This window comes from Oncorhynchus nerka, linkage group LG7, assembly GCF_034236695.1.
Source record: "Oncorhynchus nerka isolate Pitt River linkage group LG7, Oner_Uvic_2.0, whole genome shotgun sequence".
NCBI classification, from domain to species: Eukaryota; Metazoa; Chordata; class Actinopteri; order Salmoniformes; family Salmonidae; genus Oncorhynchus; species Oncorhynchus nerka.
The window spans coordinates 82600505-82615295 of NC_088402.1; positions in this window are offsets into that span (position 1 = coordinate 82600505).

Here is a 14791-nt window from a genome sequence, read left to right on the forward strand (position 1 = left end):
ATGGTAATACTATCAACAATGTATCTGTTGATAAGCACCTGTTTGCTAAGGTTACTTTTATGGTTAGAGTAAGGGTACAGGTTAGGGTTAGAGTAAGGGTAAAGGTTAGAGTAAGCGTTAGGGTTAGAGTAAGGGTTAGGGTTAGGGTTAGAGTAAGGGTAAATGTTAGGGTTTGGGCTAGGGTTAGAGTAAGGGTACAGGTTAGGGTCAGGGTTAAGTTTATGGGTTAGGATAAGGGTTAAGGGTTAAGGGTTAGGGTTAGCAGAGTGTTGAAATGTTATTGATAATCAGTATAGCATCTACAGATGGACTATCCAAATAAAGTGTTACTGTTCAATGTACAGTACATCATCTTCTGTTTTTCTCTGCACCTGGTTAGAGTGAGGGAGGTTTAGATAGAAGGAAATAGCAGGAAACCATGGATAAGACGAATGATGGAGGAGAGGTTTTGATCTCTGGTGAGGGAGGTGAGTGTGAGCGAAGTGAGGGAGAGGAAGGGCTCGCAGGTATATGAACATGAGTGCGTGTCGACAGAAGGAGAAATTTGGTAATAACGATGGAAGAATGGGAGAAAAATGTCAGAGGTCACAAACAAAACACACACACACACACAGAGAGACCAGACGCTTGAAATGTAGTACCTGTCTGCTTAACAAGCATATGAAAAGACAGATAAGTAGACAGATGTAGCATACCTCAAATCAACTTCACAACCATGTCCCAGTTGCTCCTTGGTTCCATCAAATACTAGTGGCAAAGCGCCTCGGATTTTGGAAGACAACATCTATATAAAGAAATGCATTCAGTGCTGGTGGCACTTTAAAATAGAGGAAGGGCTCATTGTAATGGCTGGAAATTAATACATTGAAATATTTAAACACATGGTTTTTATGTATTCGATGCCGTTCCATTAATTCAATTTCAGCCATTATTATGAGCTGTCCTTCCCTCACCAGCCTCCATTGATTACGTCACACCTCCTCTAATCCAACCACAACCTAATCCAACCACAACCTAATCCAACCACAACCTAATCCAACCACAACCTAATCCCACCACAACCTAATCCAACCACAACCTAATCCCACCACAACCTAATCCAACCACAACCTAATCCCACCACAACCTAATCCAACCACAACCACCACAACCTAATCCAACCACAACCTAATCCAACCACAACCTAATCCCAAATGGCAAGACATCACTTGAAATGCTCCTTACACTGCTTACCTTTTTATACCAATGGATTTATGAAGGATTGTGTGAACTAGTCAGAGACACATGCCAATGTGAAATGACACTCTATTCCCTATATAGTGCACAGAGCTCTGGGCAAAAGTACTGCACTATATAGGGGAAAGGGAGCCATTTTAGAAAAGAAAGATCAAAGTCAACTAGGTCACAAGTAGTGAACACTACACACTCACTTGTGACCTGGCTTGGCTCCTCTTAGTGCTGCTGGGTCACACAAAATATGTAGTACATTATGTACTGTAGTAGGACAGATAACCTATTACATATCTGATAAGGCTATCTGTCCTACTACAGTACATAACCTATTACATATCTGATAAGGCTATGTACTGTAGTAGGACAGATAGCCTTAACATCAGATATGTAATAGGTTATGTACTGTAGTAGGACAGATAGCCTTAACATCAGATATGTAATAGGTTATGTACTGTAGTAGGACAGATAGCCTTAACATCAGATATGTAATAGGTTATGTACTGTAGTAGGACAGATAACCTACTACATATCTGATAAGGCTATGTACTGTAGTAAGACAGATAGCCTTAGCAACAGCTATGCGGGCTATGTACTGTAGCAGGACCGATAACCTAAAAGCTGAGATCTGAGTAATGTGAAACAGACCCACTGGTTGCCCCAGGTGCATTTGTTATTGTTTTGGTTTGGTTTTTGAAACGGGGCAGAGGAGCATCTTGCATCGTGGTGAAAAAACCCCATAGAACAGCAGAATATGTACTATCACGCATTATGTGCAATGATGTTCAATGATGTATAATGATGTTCAATGATGTATAATGATGTTCAATGATGTGTAATGATGTTCAATGATGTTCAATGATGTGCAATGATGTTCAATAATGTGCAATGATGTATAATGATGTATAATGATGTGTAATGATGTGCAATGATGTATAACGATTAGGAATGATGTTCCAAGAAAAGCTGGAATGTACCGCACTGTAAGTTATGAAAATGTGATGATTCTGTTTCATATTTTATATAACATTAGATAGCTATGTAGGACCTGTACAGTTTTGGAGTGTTCAACCAACTCTCCCATGCTATCTGCCAAACAACTCTGCCAAATGACTCCCCTCTAGAACCACCAGTCCATGTGTTGAAACTCTGCCAAATGACTCCCCTCCAGAACCACCAGTCCATGTGTTGAAACTCTGCCAAATGACTCCCCTCCAGAACCACCAGTCCATGTGTTGAAACTCTGCCAAATGACTCCCCTCCAGAACCACCAGTCCATGTGTTGAAACTATGTCAAATAACTACCCTCCAGAACCACCAGTCCATGTGTTGAAACTCTGTCAAATGACTCCCCTCCAGAACCACCAGTCCATGTGTTGAAACTATGTCAAATAACATTTACATTTGACATTTAAGTCATTTAGCAGACGCTCTTATCCAGAGCGACTTACAAATTGGTGCTTTCACCTTATGACATCCAGTGGAACAGCCACTTTACAATAGTGCATCTAGGTCTTTTAAGGGGGGGGGGGGGTGAGAAGGATTACTTTATCCTATCCTAGGTAACTACCCTCCAGAACCACCAGTCCATCCATGTGTTGAAACTCTGCCAAATGACTCCCCTCCAGAACCACCAGTCCATGTGTTGAAACTATGTCAAATAACTACCCTCCAGAACCACCAGTCCATGTGTTGAAACTCTGCCAAATGACTCCCCTCCAGAACCACCAGTCCATGTGTTGAAACTCTGCCAAATAACTACCCTCCAGAACCACCAGTCCATGTGTTGAAACTCTGCCAAATGACTCCCCTCCAGAACCACCAGTCCATGTGTTGAAACTATGTCAAATGACTCCCCTCCAGAACCACCAGTCCATGTGTTGAAACTATGTCAAATGACTCCCCTCCAGAACCACCAGTCCATGTGTTGAAACTATGTCAAATAACTCCCCTCCAGAACCACCAGTCCATGTGTTGAAACTCTGCCAAATGACTCCCCTCCAGAACCACCAGTCCATGTGTTGAAACTATGTCAAATGACTCCCCTCCAGAACCACCAGTCCACGTGTTGAAACTATGTCAAATGACTCCCCTCCAGAACCACCAGTCCATGTGTTGAAACTATGTCAAATAACTCCCCTCCAGAACCACCAGTCCATGTGTTGAAACTCTGCCAAATGACTCCCCTCCAGAACCACCAGTCCATGTGTTGAAACTATGTCAAATGACTCCCCTCCAGAACCACCAGTCCATGTGTTGAAACTATGTCAAATGACTCCCCTCCAGAACCACCAGTCCATGTGTTGAAACTATGTCAAATGACTCCCCTCCAGAACCACCAGTCCATGTGTTGAAACTATGTCAAATGACTCCCCTCCAGAACCACCAGTCCATGTGTTGAAACTCTGCCAAATGACTCCCCTCCAGAACCACCAGTCCATGTGTTGAAACTATGTCAAATGACTCCCCTCCAGAACCACCAGTCCATGTGTTGAAACTCTGCCAAATGACTCCCCTCCAGAACCACCAGTCCATGTGTTGAAACTCTGCCAAATGACTCCCCTCCAGAACCACCAGTCCATGTGTTGAAACTATGTCATATTGTTGCGTGCAAGTTATGACTACAATTGTTTTTCTGTTTTTTCTTGGAGGCATTTGGTCCATCCTCGCCTATAAAGTGAAGCCAAAACACTTTATAATGTGTTATGCTGTATATATTGGTTTATAATGTGTTATACTGTATATTTTAGAGAGACATTATGAAGAGTCTCTAGCTGAGATAAAGAACTTTAACCTGTAGTCATACCGAGGAGAAAAATAATCAAAGCTGTGTTTTCCGGTGGATTTACAGAGAAAATTGTTTTCATCATAAGCACTTTAGAAACGGTACACCCGAAGAGAATGAGGGAGGGAGGGAGGGAGGGCAGACATGCAAGACATCTAATCACAAATGGACCCCTAAACCCTGTGCACTTGTGGAGATCAGAGAGGATTTTATTGGTAGAAGCAATATGGGAAGCTTCCACCAAGCCTATTAAAGGGCAAGGTGGAACTACTACCATATTGCTTACACCTGTCAAATCCTCTCACATTTCCACAAGTGTATAGCGTGTAGGACTTCAAATCAAATCCAATGTTATTTGAATGCAGGCTTTGTAGACAAGAGGTGTAAACTAACAGTGAAACGCTTACTTGCGGGTCCTTTTCAAACAGTGCAGGTTTAAAATAAGATACTTTTAAAAATACAAAATAGACATGTCACAATGAATAAAGAATAAAAAATAAAGAATAAAAATGACATGGCTATATACAGGGAATAGAAAATAACATGGCTATATACATATACAGGGAGTAGAAAATAACATGGCTATATACATATATAGGGAGTATAAAATAACATGGCTATATACATATACAGGGAGTAAAAAATAACATGGCTATATACATCTACAGGGAGTAAAAAATAACATGGCTATATACATATACAGGGAGTATAAAATAACATGGCTATATACAGGGAATAGAAAATAACATGGCTATATACAGGGAATAGAAAATAACATGGCTATATACATATACAGGGAGTAGAAAATAACATGGCTATATACAGGGAATAGAAAATAACATGGCTATATACATATACAGGGAATAGAAAATAACATGGCTATATACAGGGAATAGAAAATAACATGGCTATATACAGGGAATCGAAAATAACATGGCTATATACAGGGAGTAGAAAATAACATGGCTATATACAGGGAATAGAAAATAACATGGCTATATACATATACAGGGAGTAGAAAATAACATGGCTATATACATATACAGGGAATAGAAAATAACATGGCTATATACAGGGAATAGAAAATAACATGGCTATATACAGGGAATAGAAAATAACATGGCTATATACAGGGAGTAGAAAATAACATGGCTATATACAGGGAATAGAAAATAACATGGCTATATACATATACAGGGAGTAGAAAATAACATGGCTATATACATATATAGGGGATAGAAAATAACATGGCTATATACAGATATAGGGAGTAGAAAATAACATGGCTATATACATATATAGGGAGTAGAAAATAACATGGCTATATACATCTACAGGGAGTAAAAAATAACATGGCTATATACATATATAGGGAGTAGAAAATAACATAGCTATATACAGATATAGGGAGTAGAAAATAACATGGCTATATACAGATATAGGGAGTAGAAAATAACATGGTTATATACAGATATAGGGAGTAGAAAATAACATAGCTATATACAAGGAGTAGAAAATAACATGGCTATATACATATATAGGGAGTAGAAAATAACATGGCTATATACATATATAGGGAGTAGAAAATAACATGGTTATATACAGATATAGGGAGTAGAAAATAACATGGCTATATACAGATATAGGGAGTAGAAAATAACATGGCTATATACATATATAGGGAGTAGAAAATAACATAGCTATATACAGATATAGGGAGTAGAAAAAAACATAGCTATATACAAGGAGTAGAAAATAACATGGCTATATACAGATATAGGGAGTAGAAAATAACATAGCTATATACAAGGAGTAGAAAATAACATGGCTATATACATATATAGGGAGTAGAAAATAACATGGCTATATACATATATAGGGAGTAGAAAATAACATGGTTATATACAGATATAGGGAGTAGAAAATAACATAGCTATATACAAGGAGTAGAAAATAACATGGCTATATACATATATAGGGAGTAGAAAATAACATGGCTATATACATATATAGGGAGTAGAAAATAACATGGTTATATACAGATATAGGGAGTAGAAAATAACATGGCTATATACAGATATAGGGAGTAGAACATAACATGGCTATATACAAGGAGTAGAAAATAACATGGCTATATACAGGGAGTAGAAAATAACATGGCTATATACATATACAGGGAGTAGAAAATAACATGGCTATATACAGGGAATAGAAAATAACATGGCTATATACATATACATGGAGTAGAAAATAACATGGCTATATACATATATAGGGAGTAGAAAATAATATGGCTATATACATATATAGGGAGTATAAAATAACATGGCTATATACATATATAGGGAGTAGAAAATAACATGGCTATATACAGATATAGGGAGTAGAAAATAATATGGCTATATACAGGGAGTAGAAAATAACATGGCTATATACAGGGAGTAGAAAATAACATGGCTATATACAGGGAGTAGAAAATAATATGGCTATATACAGGGAGTAGAAAATAACATGGCTATATACATATACAGGGAGTAGAAAATAACATGGCTATATACAGGGAATAGAAAATAACATGGCTATATACATATACATGGAGTAGAAAATAACATGGCTATATACATATACAGGGAGTATAAAATAACATGGCTATATACAGGGAGTAGAAAATAATATGGCTATATACATATATAGGGAGTATAAAATAACATGGCTATATACAGGGAGTAGAAAATAACATGGCTATATACATATATAGGGAGTATAAAATAACATGGCTATATACATATACAGGGAGTAGAAAATAACATGGCTATATACATATATAGGGAGTAGAAAATAACATGGCTATATACAGGGAGTAGAAAATAACATGGCTATATACAGATATAGGGAGTAGAAAATAACATGGCTATATACATATATAGGGAGTAGAAAATAACATGGCTATATACAGGGAGTAGAAAATAACATGGCTATATACATATACATGGAGTAGAAAATAACATGGCTATATACATATATAGGGAGTAGAAAATAACATGGCTATATACAGGGAGTAGAAAATAACATGGCTATATACATATACAGGGAGTAGAAAATAACATGGCTATATACATATATAGGGAGTAGAAAATAACATGAGGTAGAAAATCCAATCCAATACAATCCAATGCACCCTCGACAACTACTGTGATTATTATTTGACCATGCTGGTCATTTATGAACATTTGAACATCTTGGCCATGTTCTGTTATAATCTCCACCCGGCACAGCCAGAAGAGGACTGGCCACCCCACATAGCCTGGTTCCTCTCTAGGTTTCTTCCTAGGTTTTGTCCTTTCTAGGGAGTTTTTCCTAGCCACCGTGCTTCTACACCTGCATTGCTTGCTGTTTGGGGTTTTAGGCTGGGTTTCTGTACAGCACTTTGAGATATCAGCTGATGTCCGAAGGGCTTTATAAATACATTTGATTTGACATGTGGCGTATTGTTTCGGAAGTAAAACTAATGGCAAAAAGGCTGAAGCTGGAGTTCTTATGTTGGAATGGAAGCCACCACGACATAACGCTCCTATTATGCAGGTTGTCATGATCTCTGTGTGCATTTCTAGCCATAATGCAGCTTTGGCACTTCCCCCTGGATACAGCCAAGAACTCAGGGGATAGAACACTTCAGAGTGGGGTTAGGGTTAGGGTTAGAGCGAGAAGGGGGAGATGGAGTGGTGGGTGGAGGAAAAGAGAGGGAGAAGAAGAGGGAGAGAGATAGAGAGGGAAAACTAGGAAAGATGGGGGAGGGGGAGATGGAGTGGTGGGTGGAGGAAAAGAGAGGGAGAAGAAGAGGGAGAAAGATAGAGAGGGAAACCTAGGAAAGATGGGGGAGGGGGAGATGGAGTGGTGGGTGGAGAAAAAGAGAGGGAGAAGAAGAGGGAGAGAGATAGAGAGGGAAAACTAGGAAAGATGGCACAGCGGGTCCAAATAGAAAAACCATCCCATCAATATTCAATCAATCACCTATGCTTCCTTTCAGCTCTCTTCTCCCCCTCCATCTCTCCTCCCTCCTCTCGCTCTCTCCCACTGCCCCTCCCATCCTCCTCTCACTCTCTCCGTCTGCCCCTTCCATCTCCCTCCCCCCGTCTCTCTCTCTTTACTCTGTCTCTACATCCTGCCAATGATTACAGCAGTTTCAGTTTGACCCCTGCAGCTGCATAGTTCCATGGTCCTCAGTGGTCCTTCCCTTCTTAAGGAAAACAACTCAATCAATTTGACATAAAACCAAACAGAAATAGCACGTAGTTCGTCTAGTGCAGCTCTCCCACCGGCTCCCAACCGGGCCCCGCCAGGAGGCTTTCAGCCAGCCTTAAAAGCCCAAAGTGAGAGCGTCAAATTGGGGGGGGCACTCTCTGTGGACGTGATGCAATAATGCCCCCCAGCTGCCCCAGCAGTCACCCAACACTATAAAATATCACAGAAGCCCTCTGACAGCTCTGAATACCACTGCCGGGGTCAGGGAGGTCAGATAGCAGTGCTTGGTGTAAGATATACACACGTGGGATCCATTTCCGTGTGTGTGTGTGTGTGTGTGTGTGTGTGTGTGTGTGTGTGTGTGTGTGTGTGTGTGTGTGTGTGTGTGTGTGTGTGTGTGTGTGCGTGTGTGTGTGTGTGTGTGTCTGCGTGTGTGTGTGTGTGTGTGTCTGCGTGTGTGTCCGCTGCAGGCTCAGAGCTGAGGGAGTTGAGGACAGGCGACACTTAAATCCTAGGGACTAATCTCCACATCCCAGAGGATCAGATGGAAGCTGAATATGCACTTGAAATCCAAGTGATCATGCAGTGTGTGTGTGTGTGTGTGTGTGTGTGTGTGTGTGTGTGTGTGTGTGTGTGTGTGTGTGTGTGTCATCACGACACTGACATGATGGGCTTAAATTACCGTATGTGGGGACACGTACAGATGTAGGATCTTAATTTGATCGCTATTTTGTTGCTGAGAATTGTCCTGCACGGCAGGAATTGCAAACTTGTAGTGATTTCGATGTTTAAAATACAATTCTAAAGTTTGTCATTTCCACTTTAAAATGATTTACCCTAACGAAATATGTATCAACCCCTACCGAAAAATGTCCATGAATAATTTAAACTCCTGGTTGCTGCAGGATTATTTTCCTGCTGTAGCATACTGGCTCAAATTAAGATCCCAAATCTGTTGACACACGCAATAGGCATGTAAGGTAATGTATGTAGATAATGAGCGTATTTTGATAGTGTGTGATATGAGTGAGGTTGTGTGGGGGAACACACACACAGGATTAAATGGAACATGAGTTATAGATATGTATGGGGGGAACTGACCAGTTAAATCACCAGCCTCTCTATCTCTGCTTCTCTCTCTCTCTCTCTCTCTCTCTCTCTCTCTCTCTCTCTCTCTCTCTCTCTCTCTCTCTCTCATTTCAAAGGGGCTGTATTAACATGGGAATCATATGTTTACATTGCCAAAGCAAGCGAAATAGATAATAAACAAAAATGAAATAAACAATAAAAAGAACAGTAAACATTACACTCACAAAAGTTCCAAAAATATTGAAGACATTTAAAATGTTATATTATGTCAATATACAGCATTGTATTGATGTGCAAATAGTTAAAGTACAAAAGGGAAAATAAATAAACATAAATATATGGGTTGTATTTACAATGGTTTTTGTTCTTCACTCGTTATCCTTTTGTTGTGGTAACAGGTCACGAATCTTGCTGCTGTGATGGCACACTGTGATATTTCACCCAATAGATATGGGACTTTATCAAAATTAGATTTGTTTTCGAATTCTTTGTGGGTGTGTATAATCTGAGGGAAATATGTCTCTCTAATATGGTCATACATTTAGCAGGAGGTTAGGAAGTGCAGCTCAGTTTCTACCTCATTTTTTGGGCAGTGTTGCACATAACCTGTCTTTTCTTCAGAGCCAGGTCAGCCTACGGCAGCCTCTCTCAATAGCAAGGCTATGCTCACTGAATCTGTACAGAGTCAATTCTTTCTTTCATTTTGGGTCAGTCACAGTGGTCAGGTATTCTGCCACTGTGTACTCTCTGTTTAGGGCCAAATAGCATTCTAGTTTGCTCTGTTTTTTTGTTAATTCTTTCCAGTGTGTCAAGTAATTATCTTTTTTCCCCTCATGATTTGGTTGGGTCTAATTGTGTTGCTGTCCTGGTCTGTGGGGTCTGTTTGTGTTTGTGAACAGAGTCCCAGGACCAGCTTGCTTAGGGGACTCTTCTCCAGGTTCATCTCTCTGAAGGTAACGGCTTTGTTATAGAAGGTTTGGGAATCGCTTCCTTTTAGGTGGTTGTTGAATTAAATGGCTCTTTTAATAATTTTGATAATTAGTGCGGATCGGCCTAATTCTGCTCTGCATTATTTGGTGTTTTACGTTGTACACAGAGGATATTTTTGCAGAATTCTGCATGCAGAGTCCCATTTTGTGAGTTCTTGGTTAGTGAGTGTACCCCAGACCTCACAATGATAAAGGGCAATGAGTTCTATAACTGATTCAAGTATTTTTTGCCAGATCCTAATTGGTATGTCGAATTTTATGTTCCTTTTGATGCCATAGAATGCCCTTCTTACCTTGTCTCTCAGATTGTTCACATCCTTGTGGAAGTTACCTGTGGCGCTGATGTTTAGGCCGAGGTATGTGTCGTTTTTTGTGTGCTTTAGGGCAACGGTGTCTAGATGGAATTTGTATTTCTTGTCCTGGCAACTGGACCTTTTTTATAACACCATTTGAGTCTTAATGAGATTTACAGTCAGGGCCCCGGTCTGACAGAGTCTGTGCAGAAGATCTAGGTGCTGCTGTAGGCCCTCATTGGTTGGGGACAGAAGCACCCGATCATCAGCATACAGTAAACATTTGACTTCAGATTCAGTAGACATTTGACATTTGACTTCAGATTCTAGTAGGATGAGACCGGGTGCTGCACTGTCCTCACCAATTCGTTGATATATATGTTGAAGAGGGTGGGGCTTAAACTGCATCCCTGTCTCACCCGACAGCTCTGTGGGAAGAAATGTGTGTGTTTTTTGCCAATTTTAACTGCACACTTGTTGTTTGTGTACACGGATTTTAGAATGTCGTATGTTTTTCCCCCAACACCACTTTCCATCAATTTGTATAGCAAACCCCCATGACAAATTGAGTCAAAAGCTTTTTTGAAATCAACAATGCATGAGAAGACTTTGCTTTCGCTTTTGGTTGGTTTGTTTGTCAATTATGCAGAGTGAATACGTGGTCTGTTATACGGTAACTTGGAAAAAAGCCAATTTGACATTTGCTCAGTACATTGTTTTCAATTAGGAAATGTATGAGTCTGCTGTTAATGCAGAGGATTTTCCCAACGTTGCTGTTGACGCATATCCCACGGTAGTTATTGGGGTCAAATTTGTCTCCACTTTTGTGGATTGGGGTGATCAGTCCTTGGTTCCAATCATTGAGGAAGATGCCAGAACTTTGGGGCGGCAGGGTAGCCTAGTGGTTAAAGCGTTGGACTAGTAACCGAAAGGTTGCAAGTTCGAATCCCCGAGCTGACAAGGTACAAATCTGTCGTTCTGCCCCTGAACAGGCAGTTAACCCACTGTTCCTAGGCCGTCATTGACAATAAGAATTTGTTATTAACTGACTTGCCTAGTAAAATAAAGGTAAAACATTTTTTTTTTTAAAGAGCTGAGGATGATGTTAAAGAGTATAGCCAATTTAAATTGTGGTCTATATATTGTATTATTTATTATAGGATAACATCAATACCACAGTCCTTTTGGTTATTTTTATTTTGTCCTGTAGTTCATCCAATAAATTGGAGAATCCAATGGGATCTGGTAGTCTTTAATAGTTGATTAAATATATGTTTTTGCTGTTTGATCTTTGTTATAGGGCCAAAAAGATTGGAGAAGTGGTTTATCCATACATCTCCATTTTGGATAGATAACTCTTCTAAAGATAACTATTTTAAATGGATTCTAATTTGGATTTCATGAAATGGACATACACAAAATAGTCCAAAGTGGTGAGGTGAAATGAAAAAAATGGTAAAGTGGTGCATCCATATGTATTCACCCCTTTACTATGAAGCCCCTAAATAAGGGGCCATCCATATGTATTCACCCCTTTACTATGAAGCCCCTAAATAAGGGGCCATCCATATGTATTCACCCCCTTACTATGAAGCCCCTAAATAAGGGGCCATCCATATGTATTCACCCATTTACTATGAAGCCCCTAAATAAGGGGCCATCCATATGTATTCACCCCCTTTACTATGAAGCCCCTAAATAAGGGGCCATCCATATGTATTCACCCCTTTACTATGAAGCCCCTAAATAAGGGGCCATCCATATGTATTCACCCCTTTACTATGAAGCCCCTAAATAAGATCTGTTGCAACCAATTACCTTCAGAAGTCACATAATTCATTCAATAAAGTCAACCTGTGTGCAATCTAAGTGTCACATGATCCATCACATGATCTCAGTATACAGTATATACACCCGCAACACCACTAAGTGGCAGTATGAAGACCAAGGAGCTCTCCAAACAGGTCAGGGATAAAGTTGTGGAGAAGTACAGATCAGGGTTGGGTTATACAAAAATATCAGAAACTTTGAACATCCCACGGAGCGCCATTAAATCCATTATTAAAAAATTGAAAGGATATGTCACCACAACTAACCTGCCAAGAGAGGGCCGCCCACCAAAACTCACAGACTAGGCAAGGAGGGCATTAATCAGAAAGGCAACAAAGAGACCAAAGATAACCCTGAAGGAGCTGCAAAGCTCCACAGTGGAGATTGGAGTATCTGTCCATAGGACCACTTTAAGCCGTACTGTCACGCCTTGGTCATTGTATTTTGTGTTTTTGTCATATGTTTGGGTAGGCCAGGGTGTGACATGGGTTTATATGTTATGTTTCGTATTGGGGTTTGTATTATTTGGGATTGCGGCTGATTAGGGGTGTGGTATAGGCTTGGCTGCCTGAGGCGATTCTCAATTAGAGTCAGGTGCTTTCGTTGTCTCTGATTGGGAACCGTATTTAGGCAGCCTGAGTTTCGCTTGGTATTTCGTGGGTGTTTGTTCCTGTCTCTGTGTTGTAGTCACCAGATAGGCTGTAATTAGTTTCACGTTCCGTTTGTTGTTTTTGTATTTAGTTATTTCATGTACCGTCTTCATTCATTAAAGTCATGAGTAACCTACACGCTGCATTTCGGTCTGACTCTCTTCCTTCAACAAACGAACGTCGTTACACGTACACTCCATAGAGCTGGGCTTTAGGGAAGAGTGGCCAGAAAAAAGCCATTGCTTAAAGAAAGAAATAAGCAACATGTTTGGTGTTCGCCAAAAGGCATGTGGGAGACTCCCCAAACATATGGAAGAAGGTACTCTGGTCAGATGAGACTAAAATTGATATTTTTGGCCATCAAGGAAAACACTATGTCTGGCACAAACCTAACACCTCTCATCACCCCGAGAACACCACATGGGAATGTTTTTCATCGGCAGGGACTGGGAAACCGTCAGAATTGAAGGAATGGATGGATCTAAATACAGGGAAATTATTGAGGGAACCCTATTTCAGTCTTCCAGAGATTTGAGACTGGGATGGAGGTTCACCTTCCAGCAGATCAATGACCTAAGCATACTGCTAAAGCAACACTCGAGTGGTTTAAGGGGAAACATTTAAATGTCTTGGAATGGCCTAGTCAAAGCCCAGACTTCAATCCAATTGAGAATATATGGTATGACTTAAAGATTGCTCTACACCAGCGGAACCCATCCAACTTGAAGGAGCTGGAGCAGTTTTGCCTTGAAGAATGGGCAAAAATCCCAGTGGCAAGATGTGCCAAGCTTATAGAGACAAACCCCAAGAGACTTGTGGCTGTAATTGCTGCAAACGGTGGCTCTACAAAGTATTGGCTTTGGGGGTGAATAGTTATGCACGCTCAAGTTTTCAGTTTTTTTGTCTTATTTCTTGTTTGTTTCACAAAAAAAATATTTTGATCTTCAAAGTGGTTGGCATGTTGTGTTAATCAAATGATAAACCACCCCCCCCAAAATCTATTTTAATTCCAGGTTGTAAGGCAACAAAATAGGAAAAGTGCCAAGGGGGTGAATACTTTTGCAAGCCACTGTTTAGGTTTTTTGCTACCAAGTTTACACCTTCACTATTACAGTGAACGTTTGTTCCAGGAAGTTGCCTAAAAGGGATTGCATTTGCTGTTGCCTAATCGTTTTTTTGGTAGGTTTCCATCCTACTTTCCTTCTATCTACAGCATTTCTAGCTACCGTAGGAGTCCCCTCGAAGCCTACCATAGACTATATACATACCCAGCATGCGACAGAGCTGCAGGAGTTGTGACCTGTTTTTGTTTATGTTGTCGTAGTTGTGCCTAGGTGGGCATATGGGGGAGGGAATGCTGTCACCTCCAGGCAGGTGTTTGTCCCCCTGCGTGCTGAGGGTGTCAGGTTCTTGTCCAGTTCTGGCATGTGGGTCGCCACAGACTAGTACATGTCCCTTGGCCTGGAAATGATTAATTTCCCCCTCCAGGATGGAGAAGCTGTCTTCATTAACATTACATTTACATTTAAGTCATTTAGCAGACGCTCTTATCCAGAGCGACTTACAAATTGGTGCGTTCACCTTAAGACATCCAGTGGAACAGCCACTTTACAATAGTGCATCTAAATCTTTTAAGGGGGGAGGGGGTGAGAAGGATTACTTTATCCTATCCTAGGTATTCCT